The sequence below is a fragment of the Pongo abelii genome, chromosome 10 (genome assembly GCF_028885655.2).
Source record: "Pongo abelii isolate AG06213 chromosome 10, NHGRI_mPonAbe1-v2.0_pri, whole genome shotgun sequence".
NCBI classification, from domain to species: Eukaryota; Metazoa; Chordata; class Mammalia; order Primates; family Hominidae; genus Pongo; species Pongo abelii.
Genome location: NC_071995.2, coordinates 114,297,568 through 114,323,782, shown reverse-complemented (window position 1 = coordinate 114,323,782; position 26,215 = coordinate 114,297,568). Strand labels below are relative to the sequence as shown.

Here is a 26,215-nt window from a genome sequence, read left to right as displayed (position 1 = left end):
GGGCTCAATCCTTCCCAGGAACACTGAGAGTCAGTGCAGAGCAGGCACTGCAGAGAAGAGTCCAGCTCCTGTCCGTCAACGATTGAGGGCCACTGGGTGGAAGCACCGATTCAGGCCACTTCCTCCATGGCCTGTGCATAGGCAGAAAAAAAACCTCAGGCTGAAGAGTCCAGGTGCTGACAGCTGTAAGTCTGACTACTTGCATTGAAATAGGAAAGTGAAATATAAGACTCAGGGAGCTGGGGGCTGGGAGGGCACATGGCATTCACCACACTCAGGTGGTTAACTTCTTTACTCAAGGCTACACAGCTGCTACCTGCAGCCAGGTTAAAAAGCCAAGTCTTTGCTTGTTTAAATAATCTGAGAGAGTTGATGGGAGTGTAAATTAGTTCAACCACTATGAAAAATAGTGTGGCGATTCCTAAAAGACCTAAAAAACAGAACTACCATTCGACCCAGCAATCCCATTACTGGGTGTATACCCTAAGGAATAAATTATTCTACCATAAAACACGTGCACGCATATGTTCTTTGCAGCACTATTCACAACAGCAAAGACATGGAATCAACCTAAATGCCCAACAGTGGTAGAGTGAATAAAGAAAATGTGGTACATACACACCATGGAATACTACATAGCCATAAAAAAAGAAAAAGATCATGTCCTCTGTAGGAACATGGATGGAGCTGGAGGCCATTATCCCTAGCAAACTAACGCAGAAACAGAAAAGCAAATACTGCATATTCTGACTTGTAAGTGGAAGCTGAATGGTGAGAACACATGGTCACAAGGAGGAGAACAACAAACTGTGGCCTACAAGAGACGAGTGTGGGAGAAGGGAGAAGGTTGGGAAATATATTGTAACTAATGGGTACTAGGCTTAATACCTGGCTGGCAAAATAATCTGTACAATAAACCCTCATGACATGAGTTTAGCTGTAGAACAAACCTGCACATATACCCCTGAACTTGAAAGTTTGTTTTTTTTTTTCTTGAGATGGAGTCTTGCTCTGTCGCCCAGGCTGGAGTTCAGTGGCGCGATCTCGGCTCACTGCAAGCTCTGCCTCCTGGGTTCACACCATTCTCCTGCCTCAGCCTCCTGAGTAGCTGGGACTACAGGCACCCACCACCACGCCTGGCTAATTTTTTTTTTTTTTTTGTACTTTTAGTAGAGATGGAGTTTCACTGTGTTAGCCAGGATGGTCTCGATCTCCTGACCGTGATCTGCCCTCCTCAGCCTCCCAAAGTGCTGGGATTACAGGAGTGAGCCACCGCACCCGGGCAAAATGAAAGTTTTTAAAAGTTCCCCTTAACAAAAATAATCCGAGAGAAAACTCATGGGTTCCCTATTCCCTTGCCTTACTTGTCTTTCCCCAGTCATTCCTTATCCTCACCCTGCCCAGGTAAAATCTGTGGACCTCATCAACTTCAGCAATCCATGAAGGCCTGGCTTCTGGGAAATAGAAAACTGCATTTCATATGTTGTTTTGTTTTTACCAATTTGGTGGATGGGTGGTGGGGGCTTGTCTGAGACACTAGTTCCTGTTGACTTCTGATTAAAAATGACTTCAATGGAGTTGCCTCCTTTCTATTGAAGGCTAGTGCATTACCATTAGTAAGAGTATTGACGTTTAAAAATGAGCCTGTTACTGAACCTATTTAACAGCTATTGAACTACCCATGTTTAAATATTTACTCTGCGCGATTCCAACCTGTTGGTCCTTCTTCGCCTCTGACATTGGATAGATTGTCAGAACTTCCATCTCTGCAGCTTCTGTGAAAAGAACACTTCAAACATTATAATATTAATTGGTACATTCAGGAGACTGGGTGTTTAAAGAAAGTGGATTTTATGGGTAACTGAGATTTAACATAAAATCTGGATACCTGGCACATCCAACCTTTTGTGTGGGTAATCTTTGTATCTCATTTGTTCATTCGTTCATTCATTCATTCATTCATTCATTTCATGCCTACTATGTGCCAGGCACAGAGTAGTGAGATAGGCCAGCCTAGAGAAGTCTGTGAAACTACATATTTCCTTGTGTGTCTTGTGATCCATCATTTAAAATATCTCCTTTCATCCAAGTTTGAAGATATAAGACAGAGTTTCCCAAATATTTGGGAGTCAGGTTGCTTTGAGAATGTGATGGAAGGCAATGAGATTTCTCATACGAGCTCGTCATTTTGCCTCCATTTTCAGTATGGTTGGTTATTCATGGGTCTCTGGATTCTGGGAGTCAGGGAAAGAACATGTGGATGTTACTTCTGGAAGTTCTGTCTCTGTTTACTAAACTTTTAATAGGCAATCATTTTTCTCCCCATTTGTTTTCTAAAATTTGAGCAAGGAAAATGGTATCTATTAATTGAAAGTTCTAGCCCTTTAGGAATTTATACTCTGAATGCTAGTTCTTTGTGTTTTCCAGCTATTCATAAACTCACTTTTTTTACTGTTTTTTCCCCCTTTTTCCTATTTTTTCTTTAAAATTCTTTTTTTCTTCTTTTTTAGAGACAGGGTCTGGCTGTGTTGCTCAGGCTGGTCTTGAACTCCTGACTTCAAGGGATCCTCCTGCTCTGGCTTCCCAAGTAGTTAGGATTACAGGTAGGACAAGCTACTGCACCCGGCTTCCATAAATTCACTTTATATGAACAGTAAAAATCTCCTTCTCTACTTACAAGAAAACAACCTTACTTTATACTCATAGGACAAATACACAGAGATTCAAACCCTCTCTCATGATTTATGAACATTTCTCTATAAAGGTAAGAAATGATCCCTATCAGCATTTAAACCTTGCTCAGAGTTTTGAATCACCACAACCCCTGCCAAGCCTGGTTCATTGCTAAAGCACTGGAATAATGGAACTAAGCCTATTTAATGGCATTTTGACATCTGAAATTCTATTTCTAATTGTAAAATTTTAAAACATTTAATATAAATCTGTTTCTGATGCAATGTGTAGTATATTTAAATTGTGGAAAGCTTATTAAAGTATATGCCCATGATATTGTCTTACATATGTTCACATATAATAGTTTCCATTATTAATCATTTAGTATATATTATTTTTTAAACATTTATTTTAGGTTCAGAGGTACATGTGCAGGTTTGTTATATAGGCAAACTGTGTGTCACAAGGGTTTGGTGTACAGATTATTTCATCACCCAGGTAATAAACATGGTACCCGACAGGTATTTATTCTTATCCTCTCCCTCCTCCCATCCTCCATCCTCAAGTAGGCCTCAGTGTCTGTTTTCCCCCCCTTTGTGTCCTTTTTTTTTTTTTTTTTTTTTTTTTTTTTTTTTTTTTGTTTGAGACAGAGTCTCACTCTGTGGCCCAGGCTGGAGTGCAGTGGCTCAATCTCGGCTCACTGTAAGCTCCACCTCCTGGGTTCACGCCATTCTCCTGCCTCAGCCTCCTGAGTAGCTGGAATTACATGCGCCCACCACCAGCCTGGCTAATTTTTTTGTATTTTTAGTAGAGATGGGATTTCACTGTGTTAGCCAGGATGGTCTTGATCTCCTGACCTCGTGATCCGCCTGCCTTGGCCTCCCAAAGTGCTGGAATTACAGGTGTTTTAATTGTTTAGCTTCCACTTATAAGTGAGAAAATGAAGTATTTCGTTTCCTGTTCCTGTGTTAGTTTGCTTAGGATAATGGCCTCTAGCTCCATCCATGTTCTTGTAAAGGACATGATCTCATTCTTTTTTTTATGGCTGCATAGTATTCCATGGTGTATATATACCACATTTTCTTTATCCAGTCTACTGTTGATGAGCATTTAGGTTGACTCATGTCTTTGCTATTGTGAACACTGTTGCAATGAACATACACATGCATGTGTCTTTATAGTAGAATGATTTATATTCCTTTGGGTATATACCCAGTAATGGGATTGCTGGGTTGAATGGTAATTCTATTTTAAGTTCTTTGAGAAATCGCCACACTGTGTTCCACAATGGCTGAACTAATTTACACTCCCATACTTGCATTATTTCTTTTAATTGTTACAGCAGCACTATGAGGCAGGTATTGTTATAAGCCCGTTTTTTAGAAGATGAAAAAGAAGTTGAGAGAGAATATTAGTCCAAAGATACTTGCATATGCATTTTTATAGCAGCACAATTCGCAATTGCAAAAATGTGGCACCAACCCAAATGCCCATCAATCAACAATCAACAAAAGATAAAGATATTGTGTACACTACCTGTGTATACACACACACACACACACACACACACACAATGGAATACTACTTGGCCATAAAAAGGAATGAATTAATGGCATTTGCAGCAACCTGGATGGGATTGGAGACTATTATTCTAAGTGAAGTAACTCAGGAATGGAAAACCAAACATCGTATGTTCTCACTCATAAGTGGGAGCTAAGCTATGAGGACGCAAAGGCGTAAGAATGACACAATGGACTTTGGGGACTCGGGGAAAGAGTGGGAAGGGGGTGAGGGATAAAAGACTACAAATTGGGTTCAGTGTATACTGCTCGGGTGATGGGTGCACCAAAATCTCACAAATCACCACTAAAGAACTTACTCATGTAACCAAACACTACCTGTTCCCCAAAAACCTATGGAAATAAAAAAAATAAAAAATAAAAATAAAATACTAATGTTTTAGGATAAAAGAAAAAGAAAAAGAAATCCAAGTAAAAGGTGGTGAAGCCAGGATTTGATCCAAAGTTCTCATGCACCAAATCTCATTTGTTTAATATCATTTCCATTATCCAGAGGCAACTTTTGTTAACATTTTGGTGTCTTTCTTTATTCTTGATTCTTAAAACTTATTTAAAGCTATTAAATATTATATTTTGTATTCTGCCTTTCGTCCTAGCATCAGAAGTCTTTCTTTTACATGTCAGTAAAAGCTTTCTAAATATTTTTATTTGCTACTTAATTGCTAGCTAACCATTCTGCTATTAATGAACTTGTAGGGCCTTTCAAGTTTCTTGTATTATAAATAACACCATAAAGGACGTCTTTAAACATGAACATTTGTGTAGACTGATTTTGAAAATCAGGTTGTGGATCTGAGTTCGATATGTTTGTTTTTTCTTTTTGTTTTTGGTAAGTCTTAGGGAGGGCAACATATTTTTCAGGTCAAAAATGAGTCTTTGAATTTTACCTTATCTCTGCCCTAAGCCAATTTCTCAAAGTCGGACTCTTAAAGATACTTGACTCATCTTCTTTTCTACATTGCCTAAGTGAGTTTTTTATTTTATAATGTTTGACAACTCAAATAATATTTTTGAAACATTTGAAGTATGGGCTATCTCATACCATTTATACATGTAGGGAATTGATGAGCAGGAAACCCCAAGAAGTGGAATATTCAAATGAATTTGATGATTGGCCTTGGAGTGTGTTATATGGATTACCTTGTAGGTTGCATTCAGCTAGTAATGAAGTGATTTCGTATTCTCCAAATATTTGCTGACTCCAAATGAATGAAGAATTTGAGAGATATTTGCTGTGTAGCAAAAGTAAGCTCATGTGGTGGTTTGCTTAAAATCCCACCCGTATTTTCTCTCTAATCATGTAACTTGTCACAGTGTATTATAGTTTCTGGTAGATTCATCTTTATCCTCCACTAGATCAGGAATTTCAGGAAGCCATAAATATACATCTGGTATACCGTGGCTGATAATATAATACCTGGCACATGGCCGGTATTCAGAAAATTGTGTTAGAAGGAAGCAAACAAGTGAGAAAGCCAGTCGTAGACAACCTTGCAAAAACAATTCTTGAGAAATGACTCTGCTTGTTAGGAACCACCATACATTGGAAAATTCTTAAACCTTCTTTTCAAGCATTATAAGAGATAATGTTTTAGAACCATAAGACTTGCAGAAAATGGCGAACTTAGGTGGCCTCTGGGGTCAGAACTTTGAGGACATGGCTGAAATGAGCTCAATCACTCTTTGAGTTATCAAAACTGCACTAATTCTAGGCTCACCCTGAGGAGGAGGGTTTCAATCTAATTGGGGGGAAACCTCTGCCTTGACAAATAGTCACCTGTTTGTATCTCATGGACTCTAAGAGGAACTGTCTCAGGCCATGAAATGCAGGCTGGACAAGCCCTTTCATGCCCCTTCACAGAGCGCTTTCTTTCTTTTGTTTTCGAATTCATAGAATGTCACGATCCATACAGGATGATCTGGCCCAAACCCTTCACCTGCTAGAAGGGGACACTCTGGGGTCAGCCTCTTCTGTTCTGACTCAGATAGCATCTCTTGGCGCCAATTGTGCAATTATTGGCCTCGCGTGACTCCTCAGTTTGCTCTTCATCTTCTGCTCTCCTCACAGGCTATGAAGGACAAGGATTAATTTATGGTGCTATGAAATGCACTGGCTTATCAAGGGTTTTTATGGGTTAATGTCCACAAGCTTCACCTTCTTTACCTTTGGTCCTGGAGATCATGTTTACAGTGCAGGTTTGAACTTAAGGGAAGGGGTTAGGTGAGGAAGAAGGCAATTAAAGGACTCACAGTCACCTGCTGGCCCATTCAGAGCAGGTAAGACTTGCCTAGGTGTGGGCAGGGGGCCCTTCACCCAGAGCCCTATCTCTGGAGGAAGATAAATTCACAGTTAATAAAGATAAGGGCCTGAGAGAAATGCCATTCAGGACTGCATTGCCAGCCCAGCCCAGCCGATCAAAGCCAACGGTGACTAATTCTCTTAATGGGAAATACCGGGGGTTAGAGAAGGTTTTGTGTCACAGGGTTGGTGAGGAAAACCAGCTTGGGCAGTCATGGCTTTGAACCCTACCTTTGTCACTTAACAGCCACGAGATCCTAAGCAAGCGTTTTTGCCTCTTTAAGCCTCAGCCTGAGGGATCTCTCTTTCTTCTGTCTTAGGCCTCTTGAGAGCATGAACTATAATGGTGTATGAAAAGCAACTGGTGACATGCTGGGCACAGGATAGCTAATCAATAAATGTGAATTTCTCCCTTTACCCCCTTTCCCCTTTTCTTCTTTTGATGGTGCCTTTGAAAATAAACTCATTTGGAGGCTGGGCGTGGTGGCTCATGCCTATAATCCCAGCGCTTTGGAAGGCCAACGCAAGCGGATCACTAGAGGTCAGGAGTTTGAGACCAGCCTGGCCAAGATGGCAAAACCCCGTCTCTACTAAAAATACAAAAATTAGCCAGGTGGGGTGGTGGTGCATGCCTATAATCCCAGCTACTCGGGAGGTTGAGGCAGAAGAATCGTTTGAACCCAGAAGGCGGAGGTTGCAGTAAGCCAAGATCACACCACTGTACTCCAGCCTGGGTGACAGAGAAAGACTTTGCCTCAAAACAAAACAAAACAAAACAAAAAAACTAAATTTATTTGGTTTGCTTGTATCCTTTCATTCATTAAGCCATTGATTCATGTGACAGACATATAAAGCACTTACTAAGTGCCAGAATCCAGGCTCAGCATAGAGCATATTTAAAATGTCAGATGCAAAATTCATCCTTATGAAGCTACGGTCTAAAGAGGGGAAGAAACGTTAGTTCAGATAGCTACCACACATTGAACACTTACGACATGCGGTACTTTTCCTGTATTTACTCATTGAATCCTCATAACAACTCTGAGGTAGATACCATCATGATCCCATTTTATGGATGGAAAAACTGAGGCACAGGGTCATGAAGTAACTTACCCCAGATGCCACAATTAGTAAGTGTCAGAGTATAACTGTACCCTGTAGCCCATGTGCAGAAAACCACTGGGGTGTTACAAGAAGATAACTATTAACCCTTTGCACTTGGCGATTTACCCATTTGGGGGCTGTTGGTGGAATTTGGCTAATTTGGTTGTGCACCCCCTTGCTAATCCAGAGTGTGTGGTCTGTGGCCTGGCAGCATGGACATTCCCTGGTTGCTGGCAAGAAATACTGAATCTCAGGCCCCACCTCAGACCTGCTGAACCAGTCTCATTTTGACAAGGTTCCAGGGGATCTATGTGTCCGCTGGAATTTGAAAAGTGTTTGTTTATATGTCCAAACTGTCTTTCCACTGGTATAATTAAAATAACAACTAAAAAACCACCCAGGTAGTGCTATTATATAGCCCTGAAGTCACTGGGTTGAGGAGACCTTTGAGATGCCCATAGGAAGTAGCCTGGGCACCCCTTAAGTGGCTTGACCCCACATTTCTTCAAACCCCTTAAGACTCTGCTATCACCTACAGTGTCTTCCCTAAAGTCATCAGCGGGGTTCAAATGTTCCTTGGCATAGAATCTCCTGCAATGCTTCCTAAGCAGAGATGTTGACCTGCAGAACGTGCCCTGTTGTGGGCATGGGTGGGGTTAGGGTCAGTTTCTGGTCCACTCTCCAGCATCCTTATGGCCCTCATCATTATCTGCAATGACATGAGTCATTCAACTGTTCACCTCTTCACCATAGAGTCATTCCATTAGACTGTCACTTTCATGGGGGCAGCTATTTACCTGGCTCAGTTACCTCTGCATCCCAGCACCAGGAAGAGACCTGGCACATAGGAGGTGTTCAATAAATATTTATTGAATGAATGAATACATGCAGAAACCTATTCTAAACCTTTTTTTTTTTTTGAGACAAGGTCTCACCCTGTCACCCAGGCTGGAATGTAGTGGTGCACTCTCAGCTCACTGCAACCTCCCCTTCTGGGACTCAAGCAATCCTTCTCTCTCAGCCTCCTGAGTAGCTGGGATTACAAGCATGTGCCACCATGTCTGGCTAAGTTTTTCTGTTTTTTGTAGAGATGCGGTTTTGTCATGTTGCCCAGGCTGGTCTCGAATGCCTGGACTAAAGCAATCCTCCTGCTTCAGTCTCCCAAAGTGCTGGGATCACAGGTGTGAGCCACTGCGCCTGGCCTAAACTTTTAAGTAAATAATTCCCAAACTTTAGTGATTGAACAATGATTAGAAATAAATTATGTGTCACACCCTGCAATTGACCACAGCTCTTCAGGGTGCCTAAGAGGGCTGAGACTGGAGAACAGCCCAAACTTACCCATTATATTAATTTAGTACTGCTGCTGCAATGGAATTACCACAAATGCAGTGGCTTGAAACAACGCATATTTACCACTTTACAATTCTGGAGATAAGAAGTTCTAAAATCAAGGTCTTGGCAGGGCTGCATCTCTTCTGGACACTTTAGAGGAGAATCAGTTTCCTTGCTTTTTTTTTTCCTCCTAGAGGCTGCTCACAGGCCTTGGCTCACGGCCCCCTTCTATTCTTCAAAGCCAGTAGTTGCACTGCCCTGATCTCTGCTTGCCTTCACATCTCCTCCGTCTCTAGCTCTCCTGCTTCTTTCTTACGAAGACCCTTGTGATGACATTGGACCCTCCTGGTTAATCCAGCATAATCCCCTCATCTCAGGATCCTTAGCTTAATCACATCTACAGAGTCTCTTTTGCTATGTAAGGTCACATATTCACAAGTTCTGGGGATTCCAGGGATTAGGATGTGGAAGTTTTTTGTGGGGGAGGGGTTGGGCATTATTCTGCCTACACTGACTTTACTGCCCCCCCCCGCCCCCAGAATAAAAGTGAGTTGAGGCTGGTATCTCCTTGGAGTGGTGTCTGCTATCTAGATCCATCATTGCTCATCTATCCCAGGCTTTTTCTGTGCGATGACTCTCTGGGTCTCTTCCATTTCATTTCCTCCAGGATCCTTCCTCCGTTTTATGCCATCTTTCTTGGTACTTTAGATTCTTAGGATATTCATGCTGAACAAATATTCATTTTTATTATCAATTTTTTTTAGGACAGGGACATCCAACCTTTAGGATTTAGTGTTAATCACTAATTGTCAACTAACTGTCAATCACTAATGAATCAACTAAGATTGTCCACTTTGGATATGCCACCTTGACAAGAGCAGATTCCAAGGGTCATGGGATACATGATACTTATTATTTTCTGGTGATGGGTGATACTTATTTTGGTTTTTGTTTGTTTGTGTGACTTTCGTACCACCCTTGAAGATAATTTGAATACTCTTAGGAGGGTAACCAAACTAGACCAGGATCTTGGAACATCTGAGAATAAACCTGAAATCAATTCATCACATCTATTACATGAAGAAATGGTTTCTTTGGCTCCAAGCTCACCAGGTGGATCCCAAGGGAGAAACAGAAAGTGGCTTCAGAAAATAAACCCAGATCCATGGTCCGTGAATGGCGCCACCCAATGTCAAGAAGTGACAACCTGGCTGTGAGAAATATGTCTTGGTAGGCACCCTTTCCTCTAGAGTCCAATGAGGATAAACTACAGCCCTGACTGAATTCAACAAAGAGCGTAGGACTAAGTACTGGCACCAAGGCCTTGCTCTCAAAGTCCTGTCATTCTAAAGTTCCAGAACTTTCTTTAACTTAGGCAGTGCTGTCAGGCAGAGGCTTTTGAAGGGCCAGATGGGACCCGCGGAGAAGAGGTTAATTCTTATTACTCTTGGGTCATCTCTCCTCACATCTCTTTATAACTCATGAGATACCTGGCTCCTGACGGACTGTGTGAAGGAGGGTGTGGCCCCCACGTCTGGGCCTCCCCTCTCCTGCTTGTGGGGCCATCATGTTCTGATTAGTATTGATAATTGATTTATACAGCACCTTTTACGAGCCTGCAAATACTGGCTGCAACCAGCCTGTGTGTGGACACACGCATCACTTCACTCTCAGATGATAAGCTGCCACCTCACGGGGTGGGCAGGGAGGTGCGGCGGGCGCCAGTCACCTCGATGGCGCCAACGACGTGACAAGGAGACAGTTTGCTGGAGGAAGTAGGATAGCACCTTATCTCTGCTGGCTGGGGTGGGGGACTGGGTGGAGGTGATTCTGGGCTTGTAATTAATAACTTGAAGGGTTGGACTTGTGAGTACCCCAGGTCAGGGAAGCATCTTTTGGCATAGGATAGGGTTGCTTAATTACCCCATTATTTAGACGAAAAAACCCAAAACAAAACCCTGAGATGCTGATGGAATAAAAGAATGCCAATGGCAGAGATAGGGTAAAGCCAACATATCTGTGAGTCACATCAGCGTGTAACCTGGGGCTGTATGCCTTTGTTTCCCCTGCCAAGCTGAAGCAGATGGTGAAGATGGTTATTCAAGGCTCACGTCATTGGTCACCATATTGCATGGGGCTTGGGGTGCTCATCTTATATTTTGAGGTATCCTAAATTAGTGTTTGAAGGAAGCTGAGGGTTTACAGGGCCCTCGTTTGAGCTTTGAGAAGTCCTGTCCTGTCGTAAAGAAACTCATTAAATTTAATTTAGTTCAATATTTCCCAAACCTACTTGATGTGATCATTTTGATGAGGGTCTACCTGTTAGAGTTCATTTAGGATCTTTACTTATGTTTTCGAGAAAAATCAGCATCAGGTAGTTTAAAAAAAATGAGTTCTGAATTAAGTCAATTTGCTGGTGGTCTCGAATGAGATCATTCATGTAGAGACAGGTTCTACAACTTACTAGGTGGGTAATCATGGGAACGTCACAGACCTTCTTGTAACCACAGTTTCCTCATTTATAATAGTACCCACTGCATAGGGATGAGGCACAGTGCCAGGCACATAGTATCTGCTCTGTAAAGATAAGCTATTTCTTATTTTATCATCATGAGGAGCATCAATATGTCCATCATCTTCATCAAATAGCAATGCTCTCTGAGGAGAAATGAAACATTTTGGTAGATCAAACAACAACAACACCACCCAGTTTTCCAGAAAGGAGGGATGAGATACAGAGAAAACTTTCCATGTTTGCTCGGATTCTAGTGTCCTATTCCTTGGGAGGTCAGTGGGTAGAATTCAGACTCACCTAGGAGTAAAGGCCAAGCTCAGGAATGAGTTAGAGCTCTTGAGTGGCCAAGTGGAAGGATTCAGAGACCAGGAATAAAGTAGGAATTCCCTAGGAAGCCATGCGATGGGGTGTGGACTGAGATGAGGAAGAATCTAGAACTTTGGCAGAAACATCTGAATTAGAACTTTTCAACTCCATTCCACCCAACTCTAGTCCATGTTCCATGAGCAAAGGGTGGCATTACCAAGTCAATAGGGGGACGGCAGCACATGCTTCCCATCTCGGAGAGTCAGGAAATTGATCCATGTAGTAAAAGCTTTGAGAAGTCTTGCAGTAAAGAAACTCATTACATTTAATTTAGTTCAATATTCCCCAAACCCATTTAATTCCTGGACTACCTCCTTCATTTTATTTTATCATTTCATAAAATAATACACATTTTTACCTAAAGATACTTTAGGAGAGATTGATTTAGACCATGAGAATTTGGAAGAATTGTCTCTTCTAAAGCTGGAAAAAAAAATAGAGATTTTAAAAATCGAATCTATGTGTTTTTAATGTATCCTACTTGAACATCTTTTTTTTGTTTGTTTGTTTGAACTTGTAAAGAGACTCACCACCACTTCTAAATTATTGTGTTTGTGTTTGTGTTTGAAGTGTTGGTCTGGATTTTGCAGCTATTTTAAATGGCTTACTTAAAGGATGAGGAGGGAGGAATAGCCATGTTCCCAATTTGTGATAATGTCAATACTATTTATAATCCTGTCGATACTAGTCGCAATAATGTGTTTTTATGATCATGTCAATACTATTCGTGATCATGCCAGTACAATAGTAGCAACAATTGTCATTGATGAGTGCCGTTTATGAAGTCCTGTCTGTGTACCCTTCCCTACGGTAAGTAGGTGACATGTATTATGTCATGTAGTTCTCCAAATAGGAAACTGAGGCTCAGAAGAGGTAGGTAGCTTGCCCAAAGTCATGTCACTAGACAGTAGCAGAGCCAAATTTGAAATCAGAACCAACCCTAAGAACAAAGCCATGGCTCTCATGTTGCACCTCACATGCAGTTGCTAATTCTTCCTTCCCACCTCCATTCCGAATCCTCTCTGAGTGACTCAAGGGGCGTACCTAGTATCAGGGGCAAGAGTTTCTCTGAGTGATTGGAAGCTGCGGCTCAGGACCTAGAAGGCTGCTGAGTCACCAGCAGGCTGTGCTGTGGCAGAGGCAGCCTTAGAGAGGGTAGATGCATGCAGGTCTCAGGCTGCTGGGGCTCTGTCCTGTGGACCTTGTCCTTCGGGTGCCAGACACAGCTGTGTGTTGTCCAGGTGTCACTTTCATTTTCTGAGGCCCACACTTGCGCACACCCAGAGAGGCTGTACATGTGCACCTTCTTGTTATGTACCCAGGAGGGGTACTAGCCACTCTGGTTTGCCCAGGACTGTCCTGGTTTTAGCACTGAGAGTCCTATGTCCTACAAAACCCTTCAGGCTCTGGCAACTGGGGACAGTTGGTCACTCTAAATAGGTCCTTTGGTCTATATAGAGCCCTTAGGTGAGACTTATCTAAAGGCAAAGGGAAGCTAAGTTCAGGGCCTTTAAAAATAAGTAGTTTCTGCAACAGAAAAATGCAGTAGAATGCAGGAAGGTCAACGCTGACTATCAAAAAAAAAAAAAAAAAAAAAAAAAACCCAAACTCAAAAACCCTCCTTGGAAAAATTAAAAGAAAAATTTTTTAAAAATCCTCACCAAGTCTTCATTGAATCCAGCACTTACTAATTCAATAAAAGTGCTTGTAAAATAATACTCTTCTACTCCTCTGTTACTAAGTTGTGAGTGGTTAATGAATGCCATACTCCTTGCTCAGCCCCTGACGTACAAAACTTTATTGAATTTGTACGATTATCCCAAAAGGTAGGCATTATTATCATTATCTTTTTTTTTTTGAGACACAGTCTTGCTCTGTCACCCAGGCTGAAATGCAGTGGCACAATCTCAGCTCACTGCAACCTCCGCCTCCCGGGTTCAAGCAATTCTTTTGCCTCAGCCTCCTGAGTAGCTGGGATTATAGGCGCCCACCACCACACCTGGCTACTTTGTGTATTTTTAGTAGAGATGGGGTTTCACCATTTTGGTCAGGCTGGTCTCAAACTCCTGACCTCGTGATCCGCCTGGTAGGCGCTATTTTTATGCACAATTTGACAGATGAAGAAACTGAGGCTCAGTTAGATCACTTGCCTAAGGTCACAGCTAGGAGGTGCCTGATGCAGGTGACTTAGACTCAAGTGACCTGAGAGCAGGCTGTAGGCACTCACCACCCACTAGGCCATACTGCTCCCTCCGCTAGCTAGTGATGGACACTTTAAGAAATGAATGTCTTTGGCTCATAATCATACCAGAGTATGAGCTTTCTGAGGGTAGCCTCTTATTCATGAATGTATCCTCAGAGAACCCAGCATGGGGCTATGCACATAGTAGATGCTCAGTTAATGTTTGCTACATTGTATTATAGTGAAAAGAAATTTATATTTTCTTTGCCCATAGCAAAAAAAATATTTTGCAGCAGTCCTGGTCTGTTTTCTTTATTTATCCACCAGAATAAAAGCCATTTTAGCAGGGGGAGGTGGTTCACGCCTGTAATCCCAGCACTTTGGGAGGCTGAGGTGGGTGGATCACTTGAGGTCAGGAGTTAGAGACCAGCCTGGCCAATATGGCAAAACCCCAAGTCTACTAAAAATAAAAAAATTTACCTGGATGTGGTGGCATGTGCCTGTAATCCCTGCTACTTGGGAGGCTGAGGCAGGAGAATCGTTTGAACATGGGAGGTATAGGTTGCTGTGAGCCTAGATTGCACCACTGCACTCCAGCTTTGATGACAGAGCAAGACTCTGTCTCAAAAAAAAAAATCCATTTTAATATATCTGTCTCCATATAGGATTATAAACTCTTATCATATATGTACTTATACATAAACACACACATATATAAACATATATATACAACACACACCTAATACATAATATATATAATAGGTGTTATACACACACATATACATGTATATTTATTTATTTATATAGACAAGCCCATACTCTTTTATTCACCTCTGCATTCCAACTATTATCACAATGCCTGGCACATAGCAGGGGCTAAATAAATACTTCTGGAGTGAAAGAATGAATAAATGCAAGCTGCCCACAAGAAAAACTCTGAATAGAGAGATCTGTGTGCTCCTAAGGAAATTTCCCCACATGCTCTTTAAACCACATCTGGGCCTCATGTGAGTCCAGCAATTTCAGTATGGAGGGCTGGGCTACATCATTTATGAAGAGATTGTCTCAGGATGCCTATTTCATGGCAGAAAACACGCAAACACACTCTCCATTTCCTCTTTAAGCTGGTGCCATCAGTAACTGCTCCAGTCAGTCCCACTGAGAAAGGGCAGCCCAGGGGCTTCAGGTCTGGGTCCCAGGGAATATCTGCAGATGAAGAAACTATCAAATCATAATAGCAAACACACACACAGCACTTTACTTTGTGCCTGTCTCTCTGCTGAAATGTTATGCATAATTAACCCAATTATACTTCACAACAACTCGATGAGGTTGGTATCATTTAATCCCCAATTTACAGATAAGAAAATGAAGGCTTATGAGGTCATGTAACTTGTTCAAGTTCACAGATCTTGTAAGTCTGGCTTGAGCCCATGGTCCTTACTCCTTTAAGGCATTCTCTATAACCTGTAAAGCAAAAGATGACGGGGCACTTGGGTGACCATTCCCATAAATGCTACTATGTGGTATATATTATGCAAGGGGCTGATATTCCCAAAGAATACTCATTTCTCAAATGGCACAAAAATATTAAAAATAGCTACCACCATTGAGCAGTCCCTATATGTGCACAGCTTCTGGCCATTTGCTTATTAGTACAACAGGAGGTAGGTGCTTTTTCTCATCTCCACCATATAGACAAGGAAACTGAGGCAGAACAAGAGACAATGGCTTATGCAAACTCAGACAATAGAAAGAGAGTAATTGGGATTTAATCCAGGACTTTCTGACTCCAAACCCATGCCTGAACGCATACCATAATACTTTATTATCTTAGAAATAACAGGAAAAATGTGGGCTCAGTAGGTGAGAACTCCAGGAAGCTTGAGCAAGGGCTGCATTTCTTCTACTACACCAAAGCAAGCATGGGTAGGTAGCAAGAGAAGGTGATGTGTGAAGGATGGATCATACTATGCTCTGGAAGCATAGACCTGCCCCCAGTTTTCCACTGTTTTCTGAATATGCCACGTGTTCCATGACTCTCTTGACTTACGCTATTGCTTCTTTCTCAAAAGCCCTTTCCACTCTCTCCCACTACTACCTGTTTGACCAATTCTTCCTCATCTTCATGACAGTTCAAATTATCGCTGCCTCTGCAAATTATCCCCAAGCTTCCCCAAACTCCACCCTGTCACCTCCAGTAGTCCACGTCATGAACCCTAATTCTATCTAGTTCTAGTCTCCTTTCATCTAAATTTATCTAGTGGAGAGGGGAACACACTAGTTCTCTAAGACGTTCCTTAAGTAGAAAGAGCTTTCAGGGTCAAATATAGTTGGGGAGTGCTGCTAACTGTATGCTGCCAAGTCAGGAAAGTTTACAAAGAGACACTTGCAGAGTAAAGGCCCTGAGAAGTCCCGCAGTGAAGAGAACAGCATTTCATATTTGACAATGGAACACTTCCCCTCCCAACCAACTTTTCTTTGGCAGTAGCATCCTGTTCATGGAGCAGATTGCTGTAGTTATTTGTTTGTGAACCTGCCTCCTCTACCTAATTGTGAGTTTTCTTCAGAGATTGTTATTTTATGATCTCTAGATCTCCAACACTGGGTTAATGTTTATTGGGTTGAATTAAAGTGGTTTCACAGGCAAACCTAAGCAGAGGCAAAGCTGCCAAATCCTGTATGCAGATGCCACATAGAAGGAAAGCTTGTCCTTCTTTCCACCCTCACTGCCCCACTGGGCATTTGGCAACCTTCACACGATCAAATAATAAGCTTCCTCGCCATCAATCTCCATGGATGTGGGTGCCCTCGGGATGTGACAACTCATGAAAATTGTGGTTGAACACATTTTAGCCTTTCTTTCTAAATTCCCAGACTTTGTCTTTTTGAGCTGTCTCCAGAATCTTCCCAAGGGGGATTTTCCTTGTTCCTGTCAACTAGAGATTTATGTTCCTCATGTGGACTTTTCCCAGCTTAGCTGAATTCTTAGTTGTGGGTGTGTTCCTTCAGGCGGAAGTGTGTGAAGCAGAGGACGTTGGAGAAACTGCTTTGTAGTGAGATTCTTAGACTAGTTCTTACCTGCGAGGAATAATTTGCAAGGTGATGTGGTGTAGTGGAAAAGACGTTGGCTTCTGGAATCAGAAGAGCCTAGAGTTTGCCTCCTGTAGCCCTCTGACTCTGGGCATGTTCCCCAACCTTTCGGATTCTCCTCCACATCCTTATCTACAAAGTGGGAGTGACCACATGTGTCTTGTAGGATGTAGAGAGCACAGCTGTTATCGTTATGCATTGTCTTCACTTTGGATCCTGAGTCCTACTCTTGTTAAGGTCTCCTCCCCTCTCATCATCTCTTCACCACCATCATCAATTCAACTCACTTTTGGTGTTTTGTTTTTTTTTCTGCATCCCTCCTTCCAGCTGTTCCAACTTCATAACCTTACCTTTCTTCTTGCATTCATGTGCTCGATATCCTACTTAACCTGGTTCTCCTTATGAATCTTTTTATTTAAAAATCTCAATTTATGTGTATTTTTGAAAGAAAGTCTTATTTTGTACCTCTAGGTATTAGTGGGCTTAATTAAAATGTAATCAGTTGAATCGATCCAGCTGTTAGAACTAGGACTTTTGCCAGAAAACAGGTCAGGACGTATGTTTTCAGTACTTTTCCCCACAATTTGGCATGACTTTGATGGCTGAAATAATGTTGGGCCACAGTTGTGTCACTGAATGCCGGCCCTAAAGGGGTCTTGTTGCCTCGTACCTAATAGCTTTCAACAAAAGAATTTGGAAAAAGCACATCAAAGCAAACCATGCAAAAGCAGAAGAAAAGAAGTAGCTAAAATCAAACAATAAGGACTAAAAAATGATCAAAATTTGGTAAGTAAACTTAAGAGATTATTGTTTGAGAAACAAATCTTAAAAGAGCAAGTTACAGAAAAGCTTAACAAAGAAAAAAATGAGGAAATCCAAATACCCCAAGTTAGTGGTGAGAAACAGGATATGAAGATATGAAGGGAATATTTAAAGTTATAGGAGTGTTGTATATATTTCTGCATCAAGATTTCTCAACCTGGACACTATTGACATTTTGGGATGGATAATTCTTTACTGTGGGGCCTGTCTTGGGCATTGTAGGATGTTTAGCGGCATCTCTGGTCTCTACCCACCAGGTGCCAGTAGGACCTCCCACCCCTAAGTTGTGACAACTGAAAATGTCTCCAGACATTGCCAAATGTCCCTTGGTAGGCAAAAAATCACTTCCTGCTGAGAAACACTCTTCTATATTAATCACTTTTTAAAAAATGTAATGACATGACAAATTTTCTAGGGAAATATTAATAAAATTCATTAAAAATTAATATATGTGTGTAAGTATACAGGTATGTATGTGCCTTTATACATGTAGAGAAACCAGGGAAAACATTTGCACAACTATCAATATGTCATCTTTAAAAAACAAAATCCTGAGTCAGAGGAATTTATCAGGGAAGTACTTTCCATCTTCAAGAGATAAGAAGTCATCATTCTCTATAAACTGCCAAGGTGACCAACTGTCCTGGTTTCCCAGAGTGGTTTTCTGGGATGTGGGGCTTTTGGTGATAAAACTTGGAAAATCTTAGGGAAATCAGGACAGTCCTAAAACCTTCCCATAGATAACGGCAGAGAATACACCAGGGCAGCACTAAAATGAAAAACTGCAGGCCACACCCACTTATAAATATAAATGAGGACATAGTAAACAAAAAAAAAATCGACCTTAAATCATGCTGTATATAAAGCTAATGTTTTTATTTGTTTGCTTAAGAAGCTCTGTTCAGATAAAATCATTTGTGAAGTCTTAATTTGTTGCAACAGTGGTACTGCGAATAGAACCTCCTTCTGGGTCTTCTGAGTCTCTCTTTTCCAAAATCCCAACCTCTCCTTCTTTCTTCCCCAATCTTTCCCTAAACCCACTCTCACGTATTTCCTGAGGGGCTCCATGGAGCTCCCAGTGCCTTCTGGAGCACAACTGGAAATCCTACATTAGAAGGATAACCACCAAGGTGAAGTAGGGTCTATACCAGGAATATAAGATGGTCCAACAAGGTTATTTTGACACAGGTGAAAAAGGAATCCTTGGTAAATTCAAAATCCATGTGATTTAAAACAAGAATAATAAACAAGCTTTCATTAAACTAGAAGTAGAAGTATGCTTCTCTAACATAATACTGATTTTCTTTTCCAAATCAATAGAAACATCATTTATAGTGGAGCCCTTCCCATTGAAAGCAGAAATAAGGATGCTCATGATTACTTTTTAGTGATTTTTAAGAAGTTTTAGTCAATGCAATAAGGCAGGAAGAAAACTACATAAGATGAAGATAAACAAGAAATAGAGACATAAAAATATAATTATTTGCAGATGATCTGATTGAATCGATGGAAAACTTTAAGAATAAGAGAGTTAAAAAAGGAAACAAAATCTTCTCTAGTTTAAAAAATTAGCCTAATAAATTTTGAAAAAATTTTTCAAAGAACTCATCAAGATTAAGCAAAAATGATCTTAAAATTAAATGAGAGTAGCCATAAAGTTTTTTGTGAAAAATAAGAGAAGACTTACATTACCAAATTTAAAACATATTATAAAGCTACAGTAATTAAAACAGTATGGGTCTAATGACAAATAGACAGATGAAATTCAATATAAAATCCCATGAATCATCTCAAGCACAGATAAGAATATTTTATTTGTTTGCTTAAGAAGCTCTGTTCAAATAAAATCATTTGTGAAGTCTCATGATACAGGTGTCAGTTCAAATCAATGGAGAAATGATCAGCAGGTGAAGAATAATGCTGTGACAAATGATAAATTATTTGACAAAATAAAACCCTTACTTTATGTCCTGTAGTAAACTTAGTAGATTGCATCACATATAAAAATTGAAATTATAAATGAATTAGAAAAAATATAGATGAACTTTTATTGAACTCAGGTTGGAGTTTTTTTAATCATAAAAGATGAAACTACAAGTTATATATTAAACCAAATAAAAAATTAAAACCAGAAAATATACAAATCAAAATAAAGAGGACTGTAAGTTGAAAATATAGACATCATGGAAGTAAAATGATTAGAGATTTTATTATATGAAGAGTTAGTGTAAATTAATAAGATAAATGTATAGATAGAAAAATCAGGCTAGGGATATGAATGGCCAATTAAAGTTATAAAAAGATAATCAACAGCAGCATTATAATAAAGTCAATGCAAATTAAAACAAGACGATAGATACTGGTTTTTTGCCTATCAAATAGAAAAACAATATAGAATAATAATTATTTAGGTGATGGGAGTAAGAATCAGATTATCAAAGATATTCATCCAGATATATATACAAAGATGGTCATAAAATTACAATAGGGAAAAAGGAAATTAGCTGTTCAGCAGTAGATTCTTACAAAAATATGTTATAATGCAAAAAAGGACAATCACGGCTGGGCGTGGTAGCTCACCCCTGCAATCCCAGCACTTTGGGAGGTGGAGGTGGGCAGATCATGAGGTCAGGAGATCAAGACCATCCCAGCTAACACAGTGAAACCCCGTCTCTACTAAAAATACAAAAAAACTAGCCGGGATTGGTGGCGGGCGCCTGTAGTCCCAGCTGCTCGGGAGGCTGAGGCAGGAGAATGGCGTGAACCCGGGAGGGGGAGCTTGCAGTGAGTCGAGATCGCACCACTGCACTCCAGCCTGGCCCACAGAGTGAGACTCCATCTGAAAAAAAAAAGAAAGAAAAAAAAAGGACAATCACATATAGTGATTAAAACCATGATCTTAAAGAATAGAAAGAAGTATTGGTGATAGATAAAATTAAAAAATGTTACAGAGTAATCTAAAGAGCATGATAACATTTTTTGCCACAACCCCAAATATATAGATATCTACAACTAAGCAAGAGTGTAAAGATGGAAGAAAGCATATAGTGCCCATGGTTTTCTGATTGGTGACTTTTATTTTCTTCTTAGCACATTTTTTTAATGTCCTGAATTCTTAAGTGTTGCTGCTTTAGTCATAAGAAAAACATTAAAAATATTATAAAAATAATTTCAATATGGCTGATCAACAACCTGACTGTTCTTTGAGCAGTCTTCATTTTTAACACATAATTATTCACCTATGTTATTTAAGATTTGTCAAATCTGTAGGTCAGGGATAAGCAGAATGTTTAGTGGTATGATGGCTCAAAAGAGATTCCGATCCATAAATATTTTCCTATGGGGGCTTCTCAGTGCATTTGAAATAAATTGTTTTAGATTAAAAATTGTCCTTTCCTTTCCTCTCAAAATTCAGATACCTCAGAAGAGGTAACAGTATGAGACCTCCAAGGTGCTCAATAAATATTGGTTGACTTGAATTGAATCGAAGGCAGTGGCAGTACAAGATAACTTTGTTTATGACATAAGTTTTATCTAATAGGTGTAATTGATTTTATTTCTGGGGTTACTCTGTAATTGGGATGTGAAGAACAAGAGCACATAGGAATGCTCAGTATAAAGGTATAGCCACTGAAAAATAGGTAAAGAATGGAATATGGGATGCATAAAGCACATTTCTCTAAGCACATAGTTTTTCTCAGATTCATCCTTATAATTGCCATATTCTTGGCAGATAGACATTTGATTGGTTGTTGATACTAATAAAATATTCATTCATCCATTTATTCATTCACTCATTTATAGCCCCGAGAAGTCCACGAGCCCTGTGGCTTAGTCTCTAGTCTCTATCACTGTTAATGAAACAAACAATCAAAAGTTAATTTCCTATAACTCAAGTTTTTTATTTGTACTTCCTGTACACTGTGAAACAGACATAAAACCTATGGGCCATGGACCATTTCTCTTATTTCTATTCTCTCTTCTTGTGATTCTGTATAATAAAATCTGAATATTCAGTAGAGCAACAGTTGAAGCCTCCAGGAGAGAAAGGGAAATAAACTGAAGGGCTAGACCAGAATTCTCTGTGTGTAGCCAGAAGGACAGATGCCTGCTATGTGTTAAGCACTGTTGGAGGTGTTTGAGGTACTTCACATCCCTTCTTAATTTTTTTTTTTTTTTTTTTTTTTGAGATGGAGTTTTGCTCTGTCACCCAGGCTGGAGTGCAGTGGCGTGAATTTGGCTCACTGCAGCCTCTACCTCCCGGGTTCATGCAGTTCTCCTGCCTCAGCCTCCCAAGTGGCTGGAACTACAGGTGTGCGCCACTAAGCCCAGCTAATTTTTGCATTGTTAGTAGAGACAGGATTTCGCCATGTTGGCCAGGCTGGTCTCGAACTCCTGGCCTCAAGTGATCTACCCGCCTCGGCCTCCCAAAGTGCTGGGATTACAGGTTTGAGCCACTGTGCCCAGCTCCTTCTTATTTAATTCTCATACTAACAATACAAATTGGATAATTTCATCCTCATTTTGTAGATGATGAAATGGAAGTTTATATCCAACATATATACTGACTTGCATATATCTAATTTAGGATTAAGATGAGCATACCTCCCACTTTACTTTGTTCAGTCCCACAGTTTACTTCTGTTGTCTTGATATAACTGGTAATAGCGTCTTTGGATGATTGGATAAAGAAACTGGTATTTATATGCAATGGAATATTATTCGGCCATGACAAAGAATGGAATCATGTGTTTTGCAACCATATGAATGGAACTGGAGGCCATTATCTTAAGCGAAACAACTCAGAAACAGAAAGTCAAATATCATATGTTCTCACTTATAAATGGGAGCTAAATATTGTATACACATGGACATAGAGTATGGAATAATAGTATTGGAGACTTGGAAGGGTGGGAGGAAGGGAACGGGTGAGGGATGAGAAATTACCTTGGGATGAGAATTTATATTGTCACCTATTAGAACATTACTAGCTTCAAATGACAAGAAACAAAGATTCAGAAGAATTAGACATCAGGGATTTTACAATCTCATAGACCAAGAAATGCAGTTAAGATGGTTCCAGGGTTGAGTAATTCAGCAACTCAACAATATCATTGAAGTCAGAAGCTCCTTCTGTCTTTTCCTTCACCAGCCCCTCTAGGTTGCCTCTGCCTCTGTTGGTTGTGCCATTTCAGGTGTGACTTTCTCTTGTACACCCATGGCTGAAGCCAGAAAAATGTCCATTCCTTCTGTGTTTATTTGCAGAGCAAAGAAACCTTTCCAAGTAGCTCCTCGAAGATTCCTGCTCACGGGGGGCACATGTTCTCTCTTCATCCAATCATTAGCAAGAAAATGGGGGGAGGAGGTTACATGATTGGCTTTAACCAATCGGGATTTTTTTCAGCAACTTAGGAGTGATGAAAGAAAAACTGGACTCTTCTAGAATAGATGTGGAAGGGGGTGGTTGGGTAGGCCAAGCATAGCAACTGCTACAAACTAGTAAGTGAGGAGAGGCCAGCCAGTTCTAAAGGACCAGAGAGACTACTATTTCCATCTCCCCAGCCGCCCTCCCTTAAACACTGTGCCCTCCAAGGGGTTATGTCTGAAGGTTGGGCTTGGCGGGGTAGGTCACTGCTTGAGAGAAAACGCAAACCAATAGCTATAACAATGTAATAAGGCCTGTAGGAGCCTATGAAGGCACTGGAGGCATTCAAGAAACAGTGGCTTTTTTACAGTGTTAAAGGGTGAAGAGGAGCTTGCTCTATAGCTGTTAGTAGGGGCCAGTGCTGGGTATTTCAGCTAGAGGGAGCTGCGTGTACAAATACTTGGAGATGAGAAAGAACCTAGTGTGTTCACAGAACAAGCGGCACTACGGTAGTGATAGAAGAGGAGCTTGGAGAGGTGAGCAGAGCCACATCCCAAGGGGCAGGTGTAACTTGACAAGAGGAGCAGATTTATTCCTGGGGAGTCATTGACAGGTTTAAACCTGAAAGCGGTCAGACTTCCTATTGTTCCTCTAAGGAAGTTCTATTAGCTAGGAGTCAAGACTTCCAGGGCAGATTTCTTTTCTCTTTTCTTTTCTTTCTTTCTTTCTTTTCTTTTTCTTCTTTCTTTCTTTCTTTTTCTTTCTTTTTTTCTTCCTTCCTTTCTTCTTCCTTCCTTCCTTTTTCCTTCCTTCCTTTCCTTTCCTTCCTTTCTTTCTTTTCCCTTCCTTCCCTTCCTTCCCTTCCTTCCCTTCGTTCCCTTCCTTCCCTTCCCTTCCCTTCCCTTCCTTTCCTTCCTTCCTTCCTTCTCTCTCTCTCTCTCTTTCCTTCCTTCCTTCCTTCTCTCTTTCAGATGGAGTCTCACTCTGTTGCCCAGGCTGGAGTGCTGTGGCATGATCTCAGCTCACTGCCATCTCTGCCTCCTAGGTTCAAGCGATTCTCCTGCCTCAGCCTCCCAAGTAGCTGGGATTACTTGGGTGGTGTGCGCCACCACATCCAGCTAATTTTTGTATTTTTAGTAGAGATGAGGTTTCACTGTGTTGGCCAGGCTGGTCTCGAACTCCTGACCTCATGCGATCTGCCTGCCTGCCTGCCTTGGCTTTCCTAAGTGCTGAGATTACGGGCATGAGCCACCGGACCTGTCCCTTTTATTTCTATTTTTGTTTAAGGGGCTGGAAATCCCAGCTGGTGTGTTGTAGAGAGATTACTCATGGCTAGGGGCGAGGTGCACAGCTCTGAAAATACTTGATTTTGGAACTTTTACAGAAGAAGGACATCTCTTTTCCCCATCTATGTATTCTTGAGACTTTGTGGCAGAGCCTGCTATATGTTCACCAAAATTCTCTTCTTCTGCCTGTTGGGCACAAGCTACATTATGTTCCCCAGTGTCTCTGGGAGTTGAGTAAGACTCTGTGACTAAGTTATGGCTGATGGATGGTGGGCATTAGTGATATTCCCAACTTCCAGGCCTGGCCCCTAAAAACCTCCCACATCATCCTTCATGCTCTCTCTTCTCATCTATTTGCCAAAAGAAGAAGACTTTAAAGACATAAAAAATGCAGAGCTACCAAGTGGAAGGATTCTGGGCTCCTGAATGACTGCATGGAACAGAGCCCTCTACTGACTTGCATTGTATTTAGTTTTATTGTGATAAACCACTGAGACTTCAGAGTTTTGTTTTTACAGCAAATAAAACATACTTTGCAGGTGTTTGTGCACCCTTGAAATACAAGGGAAAGTGGCAAAACAGCTTCTTGATAAAGTCAAAGAAAATATACTGAAGTATGAGGAACAGTACATTGATGAAGACTCAGAGGGGGCTTATCTGTGAAGTAAAGACAAGGAAGTCTCATCTTGCTTGGCTGTGGTGAGGGCTGCATGATACCATGTATGTAAAGCACCTAGCACGAGTTGTCTCTTAATGGAATAAGTTAGGAAAAGTGTTTTGGAGTTGGTAGCTATCAGTTTTATAAATATCTGTAAAAAAGAAATAATAAGAATATTTACCTCGGTGATTTTTTGTAAGAATTAAAAGAGATGATGCTTTTAAAGCACTCACTTAGTACAGGGCCTACAAAATAATATGGAAGCTTCTATAACAGTAATTACTGCTTCTTATCGACATTACTGCTGTAAGACATGACTGGGCTGTGACAGCAGGAGGTTTTAGGAGGGAGAAAGCGTTTCAGGCTGGAGCTGTGTTGGGAGTGATGGAGGGAGGGGCAGAAAAGCAGGGGGGCGGCAGGGAGAAGGGGAGATGAGATGCATGACACCAGGTGGAGCAGTTGAAAAGCTCTGTTTACAGCCCGATGACCACTTCTGCCCAGACTGAACCTGGATCATTCCAATTGCCACTGGGCACACATCTCTGCAGCATGCTGGCGCCTAATCATATCTCGAGTGCTGTTTCCAAGAAGCTCAAAGGGCTTTCTGGAAGTTATCTGCTGGCTTGACCCAGCAGCCCCATGTTATCATTCCCATCTCACAGATGGAAAAACAGGACACCGAGTGGTAAACCTACTTACCGAAGATCACGGTGTGAGTCAGTGGCCTGCGTGCAATCAGATTCTAGATTTCTCCATCGCAGGCCCCTCCTGCGGCTCCTCCAGGCTAGCTTTGGGCTGGGCCGCCAAGCAGGCTGCATTTCTTTTTTCTCAAAGAGAGCCACTAAGCATCCAGATTCTGCATGTGATTTAATTATTAGCCAGATCCTGATCTTTGATGACAAGACGTTTGATTTACAGACTAAATATTCTCCTAGGT

At 41.0% G+C, this 26,215-nt stretch overlaps 1 long non-coding RNA gene across 1 annotated transcript in view; it reads left to right on the top strand.

Annotated features, from left to right (window-relative positions):
* The window catches only part of LOC129049234 (uncharacterized), a 75,660-nt gene that overhangs the window by 2,760 nt on the left and 46,685 nt on the right, over positions 1 to 26,215 (top strand). The window contains exon 2 of the long non-coding RNA XR_008512162.1: positions 2,511 to 2,603. This is a non-coding gene — a long non-coding RNA (uncharacterized LOC129049234). The remainder of the gene's footprint in view (positions 1 to 2,510; positions 2,604 to 26,215) is intronic.